The following is a 20,682-nucleotide window of genomic DNA, read 5'->3' on the forward strand; positions in this document are numbered from 1 at the left end:
CAGAGAAATCTCTCAATCTATCTGTCTTTATGCCTTACTCAAATCTGTTCCTTTACATCGTTCAATCTTCTCCTGCATCATAAGCTTAGTGGACAAAAGCAATGAGTCACAGACTCTTCTAACAATTTTCCTGAGCTACCTTACTCAGTTCCTGGCCTTGGTTTTATTTCCTATTATTGTTCAATTGTTTAACCAATACATTATACTACCATCTTATTCTTGAACCTCATATTTATCCTTTACACTGCAAAACATTCTACATCTTGAGACTGGCATGACTTGTCCTAATCCACAGGACATCAGCCCAACCCTAGTTACACTAACCAGGAACACAGTTCAACTCTATCTAGCTTTCTGCAGTGAGAAATCAGAAAAAGGAGAGAAGGAATACTTTGCCAGCCTTGAGAATCACTAGATTTCATGTCTCTGAATGCTATGCTTATAAGTTGACTGCCATTTTTAGATGTATACTGTTAAGAGGTAAGCATTTGAAATAATCATGTAGTTTTTGAGACACTGCTGGAGGACAGTACTTTGATTATTCACTCTGGGTTTGTTTGTTTGTTTGTTTGTTTAAAATTCCCTGTGCTATATATCCGTATAGCTTATTTATTTTATACATAGTACTTTGTATCTCCTGGCCTTACCTGATAGCTCAGTTGGAAAAGAACCCGTATGCAATGCAAGAGACCCGGGTTGGATTCCCGGGTTGGGAAGATCCAATGGAGAAGGGATAGGCTACCCACTCCAGTATTCTTGGGCTTCCCTTGTGGCTCAGCTGGTAGAGAATCTGCCTGCAATGTGAGAGACCTGGGTTTGATCCCTGGGTTGGGAAGATCCCCTGGAGAAGGGAACAAGCCATCCACTCCAGTATTCTGGCCTGGAGAATTCCATGGACTGTATATTCCATGAGGTCGCAAAAAGTCAGACATGACTGAGTGACTTTCACTTGTACCTCCTAATCCCTTACCCTTACCTTGCCCCTACCTCTTTCACTTTCCCACTGGTAACTACTAGTTTGTTCTCTATAACTGAGTCTATTTCTGTTTTGTTATATTCATTAATTTGTTTTATTTTTAGATTACACACACAAGTGATAACATACAGTGTTTGTCTTTCTCTAACTTACTTTACTTAGCATTATGCCCTCCAGGTCCATCCATGTTGCTACAAATGGCAACATTTTTATTCTTTTTCATGGCTGAGTAGTATTCCAGTGTGTGTGTGTACACATACCACATATTCTTTATCCATTCATCTGTTTGTGGTCACTGAGGTTGCTTCCATATCTTGGCTAGTGTAAACAACACTGGCATGAACATTTGGGTATGTATATTTTTCTGAATTATATTTTATTTTCTTTGTCTATATACATAGGAGTGGCATTGCTAGATCAAATGGTAGTTCTATTTTCAGTTTTTTGAGGATCGCTCCCAGCTTTAAAGTCTTTAAGTTAAAATCTAAACACATCACATTAAAAATGTATACTGGATATTTGAAATGTCTGAGATAGAGTTAACCAACAGTGAAACTGACATTACCACCCAGTGCAAATACGTGTAATTTTCCTGCACTTTGATTCTGATCTATTCATTCACACATTAATTCATTTATTCAACAAATATTTATTAAGTGCCTTCTTGCACAAGCAGTTTAGTGAAGGTACAAGGTCACTTCCTGTTTGGAGTCTACGTGGGGTAGGGCATGATGACAGACTGGAAATAAACATTTAACATAGTTTTAAGTATCATGAAAAAAGTATTGTGATGAAAATAAAACAAAGGAAGATTCAGGAGGAAAAAAAAGGATGGTAATATTTAAACTGACACCTGAACAAAAAGAGCTAGCCATTAAATATTTGAAGAAAGGAACCTGAGAGTGGCATTAGGAAAACAGTAAAAGATCAAGATGTTTACAGCTCTCTAATCCAAGAAAAGAAAAAAGAAAACCAAGAAAAATGAAAATATATACATCTAACCAAGAGCAATGGTGATTTAAGTTAGGGTCCCAAAGATGTGTCAATACAATGCTCAGAGGTTTAAATAGCAATTGTTGCTACAATGGAATTTACCTTCCTGCGCACATTTTAAAACACCCACCCATGGGTAAGGCCCAATTACCCATCTGTAATTGTGATAAAACAGTGGGAAAATGGGGTTTTCCGGGCCATTTGCATGTGCATCAAAGTACAGTCATAGAGAATATATTCCTTATATTTTTTAATGTTAATTCCATGACTGTGTTATGTTGAAAAATTTGTTCTTACCATCCTTCTTCAATCCTGCCACCAAATACCACCACCTCTTCAACATGATAACTATGATTCTAGATTGATGACTTTTATATTAATAGTATGGTTCCTGGCCTACCAGATAATTCTAATGTGTCAAGAATAAAACATAAAAATGAAAATTCTGCATTAAGAGTGAGAAGGGAAATTCTTTCGACTTCCGTTTTTACATACCTTATGACCAAGAGGCACTGCCTTGTATCTAGTAAAAGGACTAATCAAAGACACTAAAATGATACATTCACAGTTAACATTAACCCATTCTTACAGCTTTCTGAGGACCTATTTTTCTATCAAGTCTATCATTCAATTTTTTAAATGTTGATACTTTTATACTTTGCATGCAAATGTACAGAAAGTTTGAATTCCTGCAGTTTTGGTAATCAACATATGTTATTGACAAGTAGGTTGTGGTTTTGAAAATGCTGCTTTTCTTGCCATTTAAATATGAATTAATGATGGCTTGGTTTCACTATGTTTGAATTTAATTTGTAGTGAGTTAGGTAATTCAATAGTAAATATACTTCCAAATAATTGCTTTTATGGAATATAATTTTCCAATATAAAATATACATCAACATGTTCTAAAGCATTCTTCCATGCTATAACCGCTCCCCCAAAACTTTTAGGGCAAGATGTGTTTCAGAATTCATAAATTTTCAGGTTTTAGATAGGTACTACAGGTGTGGTACTATATAATACGAATACCCCACAACTGAGCACGTCGATATTTCTGTAGCAACAGGCATGAATATTTACACTAAACTGATAATGAAAGATACACATTAGTTGCAGCTGGGTGTTGCATCCAAATGCATCTGTACCAACCCTGCAGGAAAACTTTCAGTTCTCAGACCTTATTGGATATCAGAAGTACAAAGACGATTTTGTAAAGCAGTGTATGTCATTCTCACTCCCTTACTAGAATGAATGTAATGGGAATTAAGAAAAAAAAAGCAATAAAAATCCTTGCTTAAGAGTTGGTCACAGTAGTCTTCATTGGGGTAAAGATATGTTCAATTAACCCAACATTTGATGGCCATTTTATTTGTGGGGGGAGAAAAAGAAACTTTTGGAGTATTAACTGGGAATGAGACAATATTATAACTAACTCCTTTGCATATGAAATGAATAATACAAAAGGAAGGTCAGTGAACTAGCTAGCGAAAATCTGAATTTAAAAAAAATGGGAGAGGAGCAATACAGAGGAGTTCTGATAGGAGGAATGATCTACTAAAACTGCCTAATATTGGGAGAGTGGTGGGAATACCTAAAAGATTTATAAGAAAAGAGATGTTGGGGCTTCCTTGGTGGTTCAGTGGTAAAGAATCCGCCTGCCAATGCACAAGACATGGGTTCAATCAGGTCCAAGAAGATCCCACATGCTGTGGAGCAACTAAGCCCAGGAGCCACAACAGCTGAGCCTGCGCTCTAGAGCCTGCAAGCCGCAACTACTGAGTCCCTGGGCCTAGAGCCCGCGCTCAGCAAGAGAAATCACTGCAATGAGAAGTCCACGCAGCACAGCTAGAGAGTAGCCCCTGCTCACCACAACTAGAGAAAAGCCCATGAAGCAATGAAGACTCAGCACAACCAAAAATAAATAAATTTTTGAAAAGAGATGTTTGCTGTTCAATTTTAAGCTACTGTCTTAAGACAACTGCCTCCTGTCTTACTTATTCCTACTATCTGAAGATGTTGGGAGAAATGTCACCTAAATAGAATAGAATAAAAAAAGTTAATAGTCTCTACTCTAGAGATGCTGCCAGAAATTATGGTTTCAGGCTGGATTTTGAACATGGACAATCCAGGATTAGAGACTGAACCTGATTAGAGACTGAACCTCACTATGAAAGAGAAGAAAGAGATACAGGAAAAATAAAATCAATATTTTTGCTGCCTAATATTTTACACATCTCAGTTCATTTAAGACTCCATTTTACTGGTAAGGCAATGGAATTTCAGAAATTAGGCATAGTTTTTTGGAAGTCATTGAGCTGTGGTACAAATTAGAGACTAGCAATAGAAGTCAGAGGCTGAAAAGTGTTCTGTTTTCAGTATGGCGGATTACAATCCTTATGTACAAAACTACCTGAAAATAAATATAAATGATGAATGAAAACAGGAGAACAACAACCTCAAAATTCTACAGTTAAGATCAGGCAGATATTGGAAGGACGTTAGAATATGAAAGAGACGGACAGTACAGCCTGAGTCTTCTATTTGTGTGATTTTACTCTGACAACAGGCTGCTGTCATTGCCAGTTACAGAATGGCTAAAACTTACTTAGAAAACCCTCTTTCTTGTCTGAAGAACCAGAGGACAGAGCCAAAGCAACCTAAGATATGGAAAAAAAGAAAGTGTTGGGGGAGGGAGGTTGGAATTCTAAAAAAAATTTAAAAGACAGAAAGAAGGTATACACTAAAGTCTGTACACAAACTTGCCCTAGTCTATTTTTTTTTGGCTATGGTGGGTCTTGGACTGTGAGCAGGGGCTACTCTCTAGTTGCGGCAAGTGGGACTACTCTGTAGTCAGTGTGAAGGCTTCTTGTTGCAGTGGCTTCTCCTGCTGCAGAGCCTGGGCTCTAAGATGCGTGGGCTCAGTAGCTACAGCTCATGGACTCTAGAGTACAGGTTCACAACTGGTGGTACACAAGCTTAGTTGTCCCATAACATATACAATCTTCCTGGAACAGGGAGTGAGCCCACAAGCCTTGCCCTGGCAAGTGAATTCTTAACCCCTGGACTACAAATGAAGTCCAGCTGGCCCTAGTCTTTTGCTGACCTCTAAACTATGAATGTGCATGGCAAACTCAGAGCAACTTGTGGCTGAACCTAAAAAAATAAAACTCAATCTGCCTCATACCACAGGAAAGATGAAGTTATTCTCAAAGTTTATTGAAAACATCAATAAAATAGAGTCTTAAATTAATTGATTATTTGCATCTAACCAAGTAAACCATCTGCTAACACAGAAACATGAATAATATTTGGAGAAGTATAACAGAATTCAGAGTATACACAATATAATGTTCACAGTATTCAGGATATAAACCAAAATTACCTATTATATAAAAAGAACTAGATAAATTTGACTCATTCTCAAGGGGGAAAATGATAAACAGAAGCCAACCTTGAGTTAAACCAAATGATGGAATTATCAAATGAGTAATATAAAGACTGCTGTGCTGTGCTTAAGTCACTCAGTCATGTCCAACTCTTTGCAACCCCATGGACTGTAGCCCACCAGGCTCCTCTGTCCATGGGGATTCTCCAGGCAAGAATACTGAAGTGGGTTGCCATGCCCTCCTTCAGGGGAACTTCCCAACCAAGGGATCGAACCCAGGTATCCTGTATTGCATCAGATTCTTTACTGTCTGAGCTACCAGGAAAGCCCAAAATAAAGACTAACAAGGCTCAATAAGGCAAAGGCAAATATACTTCAAATCAACCAAAGGGTAACAATCTCAGGAAGGAAACAGAAAATACAAAAGAAATAGAAATTCTTAGACTGAAAAACACAATATCTAAAGTAAAAATACACAAGATTGGCTTGTAATAAAATTGATAAAGAATTGTGTTAGTCACTCTCTGACATAAATCACAGCAGGATCCTCTATGACCCACCTCCCAGAGTAATGGAAATAAAAGCAAAAATAAACAAATGGGACCTAATTAAACTTAAAAGCTTTTGCACAACGAAGGAAACTATAAGCAAGGTGAAAAGACAGCCTTCAGAATGAGAGAAAATAATAGCAAACAAAGCAACTGACAAAAAATTAATCTCAAAAATATACAAGCAGCTCATGCAGCTCAATTCCAGAGAAATAAACAACCCAATCAAAAAATGGGCCAAAGAACTAAACAGACATTTCTCCAAAGAAGACATACAGATGGCTAACAAACACATGAAAAGATGCTCAACATCACTTATTATCAGAGAAATGCAAATCAAAACCACAGTGAGATACTATCTCACGCCAGTCAGAATGGCTGCTATCAAAAAGTCTACAAACAATAAATGCTGAAGAGGGTGCAGAGAAAAGGGAACCCTCTTACACTGTTGGTGGGAACGCAAACTAGTACAGCCACTATGGAGAACAGTGTGGAGATTCCTTTAAAAACTGCAAATACAACTGCCATACGACCCAGTAATCCCACTGCTGGGCATACACACCAAGGAAACCAGAACTGAAAGAGACACGTGTACTCCAATGTTCACTGCAGCACTGTTTACAATAGCCAGGACATGGAAGCAACCTAGATGTCCACTGGCAGACGAATGGCTAAGAAAGTTGTGGTACATATGCACAATGGAATATTACTCAGCCATTAAAAAGAATGCATTTGAATCAGTTCTAATGAGGTGGATGAAGCTGGGGCCTATTATACAGAGTGAGGTAAGGTCAGAAAGAAAAACACCAATACAGTATACTAAAGCATATATATGGAATTTAGAAAGATGGCAATGATGACCCTATATGCGAGAGAGCAAAAGAGACACAGATGTAAAGAACAGACTTTTGGACTCTATGGGAGAAGGCGAGGGTGGGATGATTCGAGAGGATAGCATTGAAACATGTATATTATCATATGTGAAACAGATAGCCAGCCCAGGTTTGTGCGTGAGACAGGGTGCTCAGGGCTGGTGCACTGGAATGACCCTGAGGGATGGGATGGGGAGGGAGGTGGGGGAGGGGTTTCAAGATGGGGAACATGTACACCCATGGCTGATTCATGTCAATGTGTGGCAAAAACGGCTACAATATTGTAAAGTAATTAGCCTCCAATTAAAATAAATTAATTAATTAAAAAACAGAAACATTAAAAATAAATAAATAAAAGAATGAAAGAATGCTCCTTCACAGTGCTCCTGCTGATACTGCTGCTGCTAAGTCGCTTCAGTCATGTCCGACTCTGTGCGACCCCATAGACGGCAGCCCACCAGGCCCCGCTGTCCCTGGGATTCTCTAGGCAAGAACACTGGAGTGGGGACCATATAAATCAGTTTCTGGGCCTCTGCAATCTAAATACTATAAAAGCAAATGTAACATTTCTTTATTGGTACCAGAATAAATGTTAGAAAATTAAAAAAAAAAAAGAATTGTGTTAGTGAAACTGAAAATAGTGAACTTGAAGTACTATAAACCACAATCAGGTATGCAAAGTTGTTCCAACATTTAAAAGTCAATTAATGCAATCCTCAATACAGCAAGTTAAAGAAAAAAATAACAAGCTCATATTAACAGAAGCAGAAGAAAGAAATGAAGAGAATGGAGAAGTAAAAAAACTGAAAAAATAATAGCTGAAAATGTCTCAAATTTGATGAGAGATGTAAATCTACAGATTTAAGAGACCAGTTCAGGACGAATGCAAAGAAAACCAAGAGTCAACACATCAAAATGCTGAAAATCAAATACAAAGGAAAAATATTGAAAGCAACCTTAGAAAACCTAAGTTATTCTGACTTCTCATCCAAAACTGTGAAAGACAAAAGACAACGGGGCAAGATCTCTGAAATACCAAAAGCAAAAGAACTCTCAACCAAGAAGTCTATACATAGCAAAGTATCCTTCTAGAACGAAGGTGATATAAAGACAATGGAGACAAAAGACAACTAAGAGGATCGACTGCCAACAATCATGAGGCGGCAGTAAAAGGATCTATATCATTACAATGGATCTGCATTGTTACACGAAGCTACACAGTACCAAGTCAAAGAAGATGGTAAAAAGTTTAAAGTGTATACTGTAATACCCTATAAGAGCCACAAAAAGGGAAAGCACAGCTAAAAGTCAATATAATAAATTAAAAATAGAACTCTAAAAATCGTTAAGTAATCAAATTGAAGGTAAAATAAACCGTGGGGAAGGGAATTGAAAAACAAAAAGCAGTAAAGCACAGAAGAATTACTGGACTATTAAACTATTCTATACAACATTATTAATATAATGAGAACTACATATCATTATACCCTTGTCAAAACACCAAGAGTGAGTGAACCCTAACAAAAAATATGAACTTTGGGTGATAATGTATCCATGTAAGTTCAGCAGTTTTAACAAATGTACCACTCTGGTTGAGGATGTTGATAATAGAAGAGGCTATGCTTGTGCGAGGACAAGGGATATATGAGAAATCTCTGTACAGTCTGTTCAGTTTGGTTGTGAACCTGAAAATGCTCTAAAAGATAAAATCTTTAAAAAAAAAAAAAAAAACAGAGGGGCAAGATAAAACAATAGACTGGTAGGCCCAAATCCAATCATATCAATAATTAAATGTCATAAGACATCTTACAGTATCAGCACCAGCGTATGAAGAGCTTGAAAGTCAACACTGCTGCCATCACATCAAGAAAAAGTTGAACAACTTGAAAACCAATAACTTTTCTTGGATCCATCAGAGAACCAAAGCTTTAAGGCAAACCACCACCACCTCAAGATCTGGAAGGACAGAAGAATCTTGAAAGTCACAGCTGAGATCTGACCAACTGGAGGGGAAGTCACTGGGGCCATAAACTTGTAGAAACACTTAAAAGGAAATTTTGATGAGCTACTGGAAGCTGAGTGCAGACTTCCATAATAGTAAGTCTCCTGAAACCCTCAGTCTTAGAGGTGCCTCCAAATTTTCAGAGGCTTTACATCTAGGACCACTGTATAGTCAAAGCTATGGTTGTTCCAGTAGTCACATATGAATGTGAGAGTTGGACCATAAATAAAGCTGAGCACTGAAGAATTGATGTTTTTAACTGTGGTGTTGGAGAAGACTCTTGAGAGTCCCTTGGACTGCAAGGAGATAAACTAGTCAATCCTAAAGGAAATTAACCCTGAATATTCATTGAAAGGACTGATGCTGAAACTGAAGCTCCAATACTTTGGCCACCTGATGCAGAGGAACTGACTCCTTAGAAAAGACCCTGATGCTGGGAAAGATTGGAGGGAGGAGGAGAAGGGGACCACAGAGGACAAGATGGTTGGACGACATCACCGACTTGATGGACATGAGCTTGAGCAAGCTCCAGGAGTTGGTGATAGACAGGGAAGTCTGGCATGCTGCAGTCCATGGGGTTGCAAAGAGTCGGACATGACTGAGCAACTGAACTGGACTGAATTTACATCTAGGAACCCCACTAAGTTATCACAGTGAGGATCCCCAAAAGTTCCCTTTATGGCTATGGCAGGTGGGGTAATCATTATGAAATATGCTCAGAGCCTTCTCTATAACAAAGGTTTACTTACACTGGAAAAGACTTTTCTAGATCTTTATCCCATCTGCAGTAATAGCATTCCTCCTAACATAGTCCCTGAGTCCATCTTGTCTCCACTTAGGTGGGGGAAAAAACAGTCAAAACCAGTCATGACCTCAAATAAATAGATGCTACAGCTAGAGAAAGTAATCCAAGGAGGGCTATACTACTGGAGAACAATTTGTGAAGGTCACAACCCAATGACATAGATGCACGAAAGGAAGAAGATTTAATTTCAAGATTATAAAATGCTACTTCACATCTTTCTACTATACCATCAGACTCCAGGATATTGGTGAATTTAGCTCAATGAACTACAAAATTGAGACTCTATCTAAGGAGTCTCAGGGAAGTTGTCAAGGACCCCAAAAGACAACAGGAAAGACAAAATCAAAGACATTAGGGGAATTAAAATCCTCTGTCACCTACACTTACAGTAAACATTAAACAGAACCTAACTGTAAGGCAGATTAATTTTTTTTAATCACATTAAAAGGCTCATTTCCTATTACCTGATGAGTTGTCTAGATTTCCAGAATAAAACTGCAAGTCATGATTAAAAGGCAAGAAAAAAAATTACAGTCTATAAAAACAAACCAAGAATCAGATTCAGATATGACACAGATTTTGGAATTATCAGACAAGGAATTTAAAATAACCACAAGTAATACTTTAGTCACCTGATGCAACAAGCAGACTCATTGCAAAGACTCTGATGCTGGGAAAGACTGAAGGCAGGAGAAGGGGATAGCAGAGAATGAGATGGCTGGATGGCATCACCAACTCAATGGACATGAGTCTGAGCAAACTCCAGGAGATACTGAAGGACAAGGAAGCCTGGAGTGCTGCAGTCCATGGGGTCACAAAGACTTGGGCACGACTTAGCAGCTGAACAACAACAAATGAGTAATATGTTAAAGACTTTAAGTGGAAAAAGCTGAAAGATGGAAACTCTAAGAAAGAATTAAAAAGAAATGTTCAAAAAATAATTCTAACAGAAACAAAGACTGCCTTGGATGCCATCAGTGGACTCAACGTGGCCATGGAAAGCATCTGTAAACTTGAAGATCTATCAGTATAAATTTCACAAACTGAAGCACAAATAGGAAAAAGAACAAAAAATCCAAGAACTGTGGGATAACTCCAAAAGGTATCACAGATGCATAACTGGAAACAGAAAAGAGCAGAAGAAATATCTGAAGTAATAATAACCAAAAATTACCAAAACTATGACAGACACAGTACCACAAATCTAGGAAGCTCAGACAACTTCAAGCAGAATAACTATCAACACATGTACACACACATACGCACACACACATACACACACACGTACACATACACACACACCTAGGCTATCATATTCAAATGACAAAAGACAAAAAGCTAAAGACAAAGAGGAAATTTGAAAGAAGCCAGAGAAGAGAAAAAAACCCACCTTCTCGCTACATGAACGAGGACAGGAATTACAGTAGACTTCTCATAAACTATCTTAATGAGAGAGTGGAGTGAAATCTTTAAAAAACTGAGAAAAATAAAACCATCAGTGTAGACTTATATATTCAGCAAAGTTATTATCTTTCAAAAGTGAAATAAAAATAAAGATTTTCTCAGAAGAAAACAAAAGCTGAGGAAATTCAAATAACAACAGACTTCCCTAAAAGAAATGTTAAAAGTACTTCTTCAGGGAGAAGAAAAATTTTATAGGTCAAAAAGTTGGATCTAGACAAGAAAAAGAAGATCAGAAGAAGAATAAGTGAAAGTAAAATTTATTTCAAGGTTTATTTTACTTGATATTAACATAGTTGCTTAAGCATTGTTCCTTTTCCTGTTTCCATCGCATATCTTTTTCTATCCATTTACTTTGCCAACTTACCTAGAATTTATATTTAAATGTTTGAGTTTCCAGAAGAACTTGGTTTTTTTTAATTCACTCTGCCTTTTAATTGGAATGTTGAGCCCATTAACATTTTCACATTCTGGAGATGAGGGAGTTGATTTATTCAATATTAAAATGTCACTAAAGAAACTCTAATAAAGGAGTTATCAGTTTTTTTACTTTTAAAAAACTTTTTGTTTTTAGGAGAGTTTTATATATACATAAAAACTGTAAAGACAGTACAGCAAGTTCTCATATACTCCACAACCAGTTCTCCCTATTATCAGCATCTTAAAAATGCTACTGTGCTGTGCTTAGTCGCTCAGTCATGTCCAACTCTTTGTGATACCATGGACTGTAGCCCACCAGGCTCCTCTGTCCATGGGGATTCCCCAGGCAAGAATACTGGAGTGGGTTGCCCTGCCATCCTGACCCAGGAATTGAACCCAGGTCTCCCACATTGTAGGCAGATTCTTTATCATCTGAGCCACCAGGGAAGCCCTAAAACTGCTACAGCTGTAGTAATTACTGAACCATATTGATATATTATTATTAGCTAAAGACCGTACTATTCAGATTTCCTTAGTTTTTACCTACATCTCTTTTTTCTGTTCCAGAATGATATATTATGTTTAGTTATCAGGTCTCCCAAGACTCCTCACAGCTGTAACACTTTCTGAAACTTTTAGCTTTGGTTATCTTGACAGTTTTGAGGAGTACTGGTAAGTAGTGTCAGTCACTAGTCATGTCCAACTCTTTGCAACCCCACAGACTGTAGCCTGCCAGGGTCCTCTGTCCATGGGACTCTCCAGGCAAGAATACTGGAGAGGGTTGCCATTCCCTTCTCCAGAGGATCTTCCCAACCCAGGGATCGAACCCGGGTCTCCTGTGTTGCAGGTAGATTCTTTATCATCGGAGCTACAGGGAAGTCCTTGAGTACTGGTAAGGTATTCTGAAAAATGTTTTATCAGTGGAGATTGTCTGATGTTTCTCAAATGGGTTTGAGGGAGTAAAACCATAGTTGAAGTGCCATTCTCATCACATCATATTGATGGTACATACTACCAACATGACTTTCACTATTGATGTTAACCTTGATCACTCACCTGAGATAGTGTTTGTCAAGATTCTCCACTAAAGATATTCTTTTCCTCCTTTGTATATTGTACTTTTAGAAGGAAGGCATTATATGCAGCCCAAACCTAAAGATGAAGGCATTATCCTCCACCTCCTTGATAGTGGAGTACCTACATAAATTATTTGGAATTTTTCTGCAGAGATTTGTCTCTTTTCCCAGTTATCTACTTATTTAATTATTTGTTTATATCAGTATGGACTCATGGGGTTTTTTTTATACTTGGTGTTAAAATGCATTATTACTTTATTGTGCTGCCCAGATTATTCTAGTTTTGGCCACTGAGCTCTTTCAGTTTGTTCTTATGTCCCTTTGACATACCCTTATCATTGTAGGTTTTTTAATACTTTGAGAACTTCCTCACTTTCTAGCACTGTAAGATACTCCAAGCTTATCTTATGTATTTCTTGCTCCAGTCCTAGAGTCAGCCATTTCTGCAAGGCACCCTGGTTGCTTTTACTGGAAAATTATATACCAACCCCTGGGTGATAGTTGTGCTCATTGCTACTGAGAGGCCTTTGCTTCTAGGAACCCTCAACCAACAGAGCAAAGAAATTTTCATTCATAGTAACCTGTACATATATACACTTATCTATAAATATTTCTATATGCAACCATCTGTGTATACATATTAAGGTAAATATGAATTCACACCAATGTCTCCACTTCTAGGTTACTACCCATGAATCATTCCAGCCTCTTCCCCTTTGCTTATCTGTAACCTCCAACAGTAACACACCTTGCTCATTGCTAAATTCTAATATACACATATAGTAGTTTCAGAATAATGAAGCTGTACAGATCTTTGGCAGTGCCTTGGAACTGAATTCATAGCTTTTCATACCTTTGTAAAGTCAAAAAACCATAAGTCTTGGATTCATATCTGTAGTTGTTAAAACAGATAAAAAGATGGCGGAGAAGAAGGACATGAGCTCATCACTTCTGTGAGAACTCCAAAATTACAACTTGCTGCTAAACAACTCTCAACAGAAGAATGTTGGATCCCACCAAAAAACGATACCACACGTCCAAGGGCAAAAGAGAAGCCCCAGCAAGATGGTAGGAGTGGTGAAATCATGTTTAGAATTAAACCCCATACCCGCCAGAGATGCTCAAGGGGCTCAGACAAACTTTGTGCACACCAGGATCCAGACACCCCACAGAGACTGAGCCAGAACTGTGTCTCAGTGTCTCCTGCAGAGGTATGGGTCAGCAATGGCCTGCCACAGGGGCAAGGGCTCTGGATGCAGCAGACCTGGGTATGGCATAAGCCCTCTTGGAGGAGGTCGCCATTAACCCCACCATAGAGCCGCTAGAACTTACACAGGACTGGGGAAACAGACTCTGGGAGGGCACAAACAAACCCTTGTGTGCACCAGGACCCAGGAGAAAGGAGCAGTTACCCCACAAGAGACTGACCCAGACTTGAGTATCCACTGAGTGTCCATGAGTGTCCAGGAGTCTCCAGTGGAAGCATGGGTCAGCAGTGGCCTGCTGCAGGGTCAGGAGCACTGAGTTCAGCAGTACATGCATGGGACCTTCATTTCCTCCACTATAGTTTGGCCTTAGGTCAAACAACAGGGAGGGAATACAGCCCCGCCCATCAACAGAAATTGTATTAAAGATTTACTGAGCATTAAAGATTTACCTGCCCAACAGAACAAGACTCAGTTTCCCCCTCAGCAAGTCTCTCCCATCAGGAAGCTTCCATAAGACTCTTATCCTTATCCATCAGAGGACAGACAGAATGAAAACCACAATCACAGAAAACTAACCAATCTGATCACATGGACCACAGCCTTGTCTAACAATGAAACTATGAGCCTTGCCATGTAGGTCCACCCAAGACAAACAGGTCATGGTGGAGAGTTCTGACAAAACGTAGTCTACTGGAGAAGGGAATGGTAAGCCACTTCAGTATTCTTGCCTTGAGAACCCCATGAACAGTATGAAAAGACAAAAAGATAGGACCTGAAAGATGAACTTCTCAGGTGAGTAGGTGCCCAATATGCTACTGGAGATGAGTGGAGATAATTCCAGAAAGAATGAAGAGACAGAGCCAAAGCAAAAACAACACCCAGTTGTGGATGTGACTGGTGATGGAAGTAAAGTTCAATGCTGTAAAGAACAATACTGCATAGGAACCTGGAATGTTAGGTCCGTGAATCAAGGTAAATTGGAAGTCATCAAACAGGAGATGGCAAGAGTGAACAGCGGCATTTTAGGCATCAGCAAACTAAAATGGACTGGAATGGGTGAATTTAACTCAGATGTCCATTATATCTACTACTGTGGGCAAAAATCCCTTAGAAGAAAGGGAGTAGCCATCATAGTCAACAAGAGAGTCCAAAATGCAGTACTTGAATGCAATCTCAAAAACAACAGAATGATCTCTGTTCATTTCCAAGTCAAACCATTCAATATCACGATAATCCAGTCTGTGCCCCAACAAGTAATGCTGAAGAAGCTGAAGCTGAATGGCTCTATGAAGACCGACCTTCTAGAGCTAACACCCAAAAAAGATGTTCTTTTCATTATAGGGGACTGGAATGCAAAAGTAGGAAGTCAAGAAACACCTGGAGTAACAGGCAAATTTGGCCTTGGGATACTAAATGACTCAGGTCAAAGGCTAACAGAGTTTTGCTAAGAGAACTCACTGGTCATAGCAAACACCCTCTTCCAACAAGATAAGAGAAGACACTACACACGGACATCACCAGATGGTCAATACTGAAATCAGATTGATAACATTCTTTGCAGCCAAAGATGAAGAAGCTCTAAAACAGTCAGCAAAAACAAGACCAGGAGCTGACTGTGGCTCAGATCATGAACTCTTATTGCCAACCTCAAACTTAAATTGAAGAAAGTAGGGAAAACCACTAGACCATTCAGGTATGACCTAAATCAAATCTCTTACAATTTTATAGAGGAAGTGACAAATAGATTCAAGGGATTAGATCTGATAGACAGAGTGCCTGAAGAACTATGGACAGAGGTTCGTGACACTGTACAGGAGGCAGTGATCAAGACCATCCCCAAGAAAAAGAAAGGCAAAATGGTTGTCTGAGGAGGCTTTACAAATAGCTGAGAAAAGAAGAGAAGCAAAAGGCAAAGGAAAAAAGGAAAGATATACCCATTTAAATGCAGAGTTCCAAAGAATAACAAGGAGAGATAAGAAAGCCTTTTTCAGTGACCAATGCAAAGAAATAGAGGAAAACAATAGAATGGGAAAGACTATAGATCTCTTCAAGAAAATTAAAGATACCAAGGGAATATTTCATGCAAAGATGAGCACAATAAAGGACAGAAATAGTATGGACCTAACAAAAGCAGAAGATACTAAGAGGAGGTGACAAGAATACACAGAACTAAACAAAAAAGCTCTTCATGACCCAGATAACCACAATGATGTGATCACTCATCTAGAGCCAGATATTCTGGAATGTGAAGTCAAGTGGGCCTTAGGAAGCATCACTATGAGCAAAGCTAGTGGAAGTGATGGAATTCCAGTTGAGCTATTTCAAATCCTGAAAGATGATGCTGTGAAAGTGCTGCACTCAATATGCCAGCAAATTTGGAAAACTCAGCAGTGGCCACAGGACTGGAAAAGGTCAGTTTTCATTCCAATCCCAAAGAAAGGCAATGTCAAAGAATGTTCAAACTACCACACAATTGCAATCATCTCACAGGCTAGTAAAGTAATGCTCAAAATTCTTCACGCCAGGCTTCATCAGTACGTGAACCATGAACTTCCAGATGTTCAAGCTGGTTTTAGAAAAGGCAGAGGAACCAGAGATCAAATTGCCAACATCTGCTGGATCATTGAAAAAGCAAGAGAGTTCCAGAAAAACATCTATTTCTGCTTTATTGACTATGCCAAAGCCTTTGACTGTGTGGATCACAACAAACTGTGGAAAATTCTTAAACAGATGGGAATATCAGACCACCTGACCTGCCTCCTGAGAAACCTGTATGCAGATCAAGAAGCAACAGTTAGAACTGGACATAGAACAACAGACTGGTTTCAAATCAGGAAAGGAGCACATCAAGGCTATATATGGTCACCCTGCTTATTTAACTTATATGCAGACTACATCATGCAAAATGCCAGGATGGATGAAGCACAAGCTGGAATCAAGATTGCCAGGAGAAAGATCAATAACCTCAGATGTGCAGATGGCACCACGCTTATGACAGAAAGTGAAGAAGAGCTAAAGAGCCTCTTGATGAAAGTGAAAGAGGAGAGTGAAAACTTGGCTTAAAACTCAATATTCAGAAAACTAAGATCATGGCATCTGGTCCCATCACTTCATGGCAAATAGATGGGGAAACAACGGAAACAGTGAGAGACTTTATTTGGGGGTGGGGCTCCAAAATCACTGCAGATGGTGATTGCTGCTGCTGCTAAGTTGCTTCAGTCGTGTCTGACTCTGTGCGACCCCATAGACGGCAGCCCACCAGGCTCCCTCATCCCTGGGACTCTCCAGGCAAGAACACTGGAGTGGGTTGCCATTTCCTTCTCCAATGCATGAAAGTGAAAAGTGAAGTGAAATCACTCAGTCGTGTCTGACTCTTAGCAACCCCATGGGCTGCAGCCTACCAGGCTCCTCCATCCATAGGATTTTCCAGGCAAGAGTACTGGAGTGGGGTGCCATTGCCTTCTCCGAGATGGTGATTGCAGATGGTGATTGCAGCCATGAAATTAAAAGACACTTGCTCCTTGGAAGAAAAGCTATGACCAACCTAGACAGCATATTAAAAAGCAGAGACATTACTTTGACGACAAAGGTCCATGTAGTCAAAGCTGTAGTTTTTCCAGTAGACATGTATGGATGTGAGAGTTGGACTATAAAGAAAGCTGAGCACCAAAGAATTGATGCTTTTGAACTGTGGTGTTGGAGAAGACTCTTATGAGTCCCTTGGACTATAAGGAAATCAAAGCTGTCAATCCTAAAGGAAATCAGTCCTGAATATTCATTGGAAGGACTGATGCTGAAGCTGAAACTCCAATACTTTGGCCACCTGATGCAAACAGCTGAGTCATCTGAAAAGACCCTGATGCTGGGAAAGATTGAGGGGAGGAGAAGAAGGGGATGACAGAGGATGAGATGGTTGGTTGACATCACTGACTCAATGGACATGAGTTTGAGTAAGCTCCAGGAGTTGGGGCTGCACAGGGAAGTTGGCATGCTGCAGTCATGGGGTCGCAAAAAGTCAGACACAACTGAGCAACAGAACTAACTAATCCTTGTGAGAAATAATTTTATCAACTAGAGTAAGCAGCCTAGTATAATTCTTTTGGCCAACTACACTCATTTCCAAAATTAGTAAAGTAACCGCTTCACCACCTCCTCCCCCCACTTTGGTGAGACTGTTTCATATATTTGCAAAGCAATTAGATTGGTTTGTTACATTCTGTATTACAGCTGGGATCTTCCAAAGTCCTAAATGATTTTTTTATTGTGTACACTGTTTCACTGTTTGTGCTATAACGTTCCACAGATTGGACAAGCTCGCAGTGTCATGCATTCATCACTACAGTATTATAGAAAACAGTTTCACCACCTAAAAAAGTCCTTTATATTAATACTTTACCTACACAACCCCAAAGCTAAACTCCTGGCAACTACTAATCTGTTTATTATCTCCATGCTGCTGCTGCTGCTAAGTCACTTCAGTCGTGTCCAACTCTGTGAGACCCCATAGACGGCAGCCCACCAGGCTCCCCCATCCCTGGGATTCTCCAGGCAAGAACACTGAAGTGGGTTGCCATTTTCTTCTCCAATGCATGAAAGTGAAAAGTGAAAGTGAAGTCACTCAGTGGTGTCCAATTCCCAGCGACCTGCCCATGGGATTTTCCAGGCGAGTACTGGAGTGGGTTGCCATTGCCGTCTCCATAGTTTTACCTTTTTCAAGATGGCATGCCATTGGAACCATACAGTGTGAAGCCTTTTCACATTCCCTTCTTTCACTTAGCCATATGCATCTAAGTTGCATTTATGTCTTTTCATAGTTTGATAGCATATTCCTCTTTATCACTGCATAGGTATCTTGTACCACAGCTTGTCCATCTATACACCTACTGACCCTGGAGAAGGGAAGGGCAACCTACTCCAGTATTCTCGCCTGGAGAACTCCATGGACAGAGGGGCCTGGTGGGCTACAGTCAAGGACATCTTGGTGGCTCAGCTTTGAGAAATTATGAATAAAGATGTGCAGGTTTTTGTGTGGGCATAAGTTTTCAACTCATTTGTAAGTATTTCAAAGTGCAATAACTGGATCATATGCCAAGACTATGTTTAGCTTTATAAAAAGCTGTCAAACTGTCTTCCATAAAGGTTGTACCATTTTTCACTCTCATCAACAAGGAGCAAGAGTTTCTGCCGTTCCACACATCCTTGCCAGTATTTGGTGTTGTCAGTGTTTTGGATTCTCACTATTTTAATAGATAACTAGTAATGTGGTGGTATCTCTGTTTAATTTGCAAAAATTTAGTGACATATGATGTTGAGCATTTTTTTCATATGCTTATCTGTATATTGACTCTGGTGAGAGATCTTTCAAATCTTAGGCTCTTTTTTTTTTTTTTAACTTTTATTTGCATTTATTTTTTGCAGCATTTATTCCTGGGCCATAAGTTTTTGTTTCTTCAGTTTCTTCCAGGATGTCTTTTTCTTCTGTGCACCCTCCTCTTCTGGTTTAGGAACAATCCGTTCTTTTTCAGTAAGGATCATCTCAGTGTGGCAGGGAGAGCTCATGTAGGGGTTGATCCAACCGTGAACTCTGTAAGTCCTGCGCCGCATCCTGGGGGCTTTGTTCACCTGGATGTGCTCAATGACCAGAGAATCTACATGTAAGCCCTTAAGCTCAGCATGACTCTCTGCATTTTTGAGCACGTGCAGTAACAATTCAGCACTCTTATTGGGTCACCGACCCTGCGTCCAGCCCCGCTGTTTGGCCTGTGCACACCTCCCAACTCCACCGTTGTAATGACCGAATGGCACACACTGCTTCTTTAAAGTGACATCCTTCAAATACTTGGTGGCTTTTCGGATATGCATACCTTTATGGCCTGGGCAGTTTCACGAGTGTTCTTAAAGTGAACACAAAGATTTGAACCTCTTGATTTGCATGATTTTGTGGGGTTTTCTGAGTCGAGTGAATAGCGCACCATTTTTAGGGGTCACCTCAGGCCGGTTACCAGAAAAGCTTAGGCCCATTTTTAAATTGAGCTGTTTTTGTTTTCTTATTGTTGCATTTTAAATGTTCTTCTTGTATTTTGGATGGGCTTCCCTGGTGGTTCAGTGGTAAAGAATCCACCTGTAATGCAGGAGACACAGGAAGCACAGGTTCAGTTCCTGGCTTGGGAAAGATCCCATGGAAAAGGAAATGGCAACCCATTCCAGTATTCTTGCTGGGAAATTCCACGGACAGAGGAGCCTGGTGGGCTACAGTCAATGGGGTCTCAAAGAGTCAAACACAACTGAACATACATGCATATATATTGGATACAAGTCTTTTATCAGAGATGTGTTTTTAAAATATTTTCTCACAGTCTTGTCTTTTCACTCTCTTTACAATCTCTTTGATACAGAAGCCTTTTGTTTTAGTGTAGTCCAACTATTTTTTTCTCTCATGTACCATGCTTTTGGTTACACATGTAAAAAAATAGCATTAAATCCAAGGTCACCTAGATTTTTTCCTATATTATCCTCCAGAAGTTTTGCAGTTTAACATTTTAATTTAGACCTGTAACCCATTTTGAGTTGATTTCTGTGAAAGATGAAATGACTATGCCTAGAGTTTTTTTGCATGTGTATGTCCAGTTGTTCCAGCACCATTTGTTGAAAAAACTGTATTTTATCCTTCAAATTGCCTTTGATCCTTCATCAAAGATCAGGTGACTATATTCCTTGGCTTTCTATTCTGTTCCATTGATCTATTTGTCTATTCTTTTTGGTAATACCACACTGTCTTAATTATTATAGCTTTATCATGTTTTTCAGTCAGGCACCCCACTCCAGTACTCTTGCCTGGAAAATCCCATGGATGGAGGAGCCTGATGGGCTACAGCCGATGGGGTCACAAAGAGTCGGACACAACTGAGCGACTTCACTTTCACTTTTCACTTTCAT

The 20,682-nt window shown here is 39.4% G+C and overlaps 1 pseudogene; it reads right to left on the reverse strand.

Moving 5' to 3' along the window:
- Positions 1 to 19,167: 19,167 nt before the first annotated feature.
- On the reverse strand, positions 19,168 to 19,721 carry LOC102274809 (large ribosomal subunit protein uL22-like; annotated as a pseudogene).
- Between the last annotated feature and the right edge of the window lie 961 nt (positions 19,722 to 20,682).

Source organism: Bos mutus, chromosome 20, assembly GCF_027580195.1.
Source record: "Bos mutus isolate GX-2022 chromosome 20, NWIPB_WYAK_1.1, whole genome shotgun sequence".
Lineage (NCBI taxonomy): Eukaryota > Metazoa > Chordata > Mammalia > Artiodactyla > Bovidae > Bos > Bos mutus.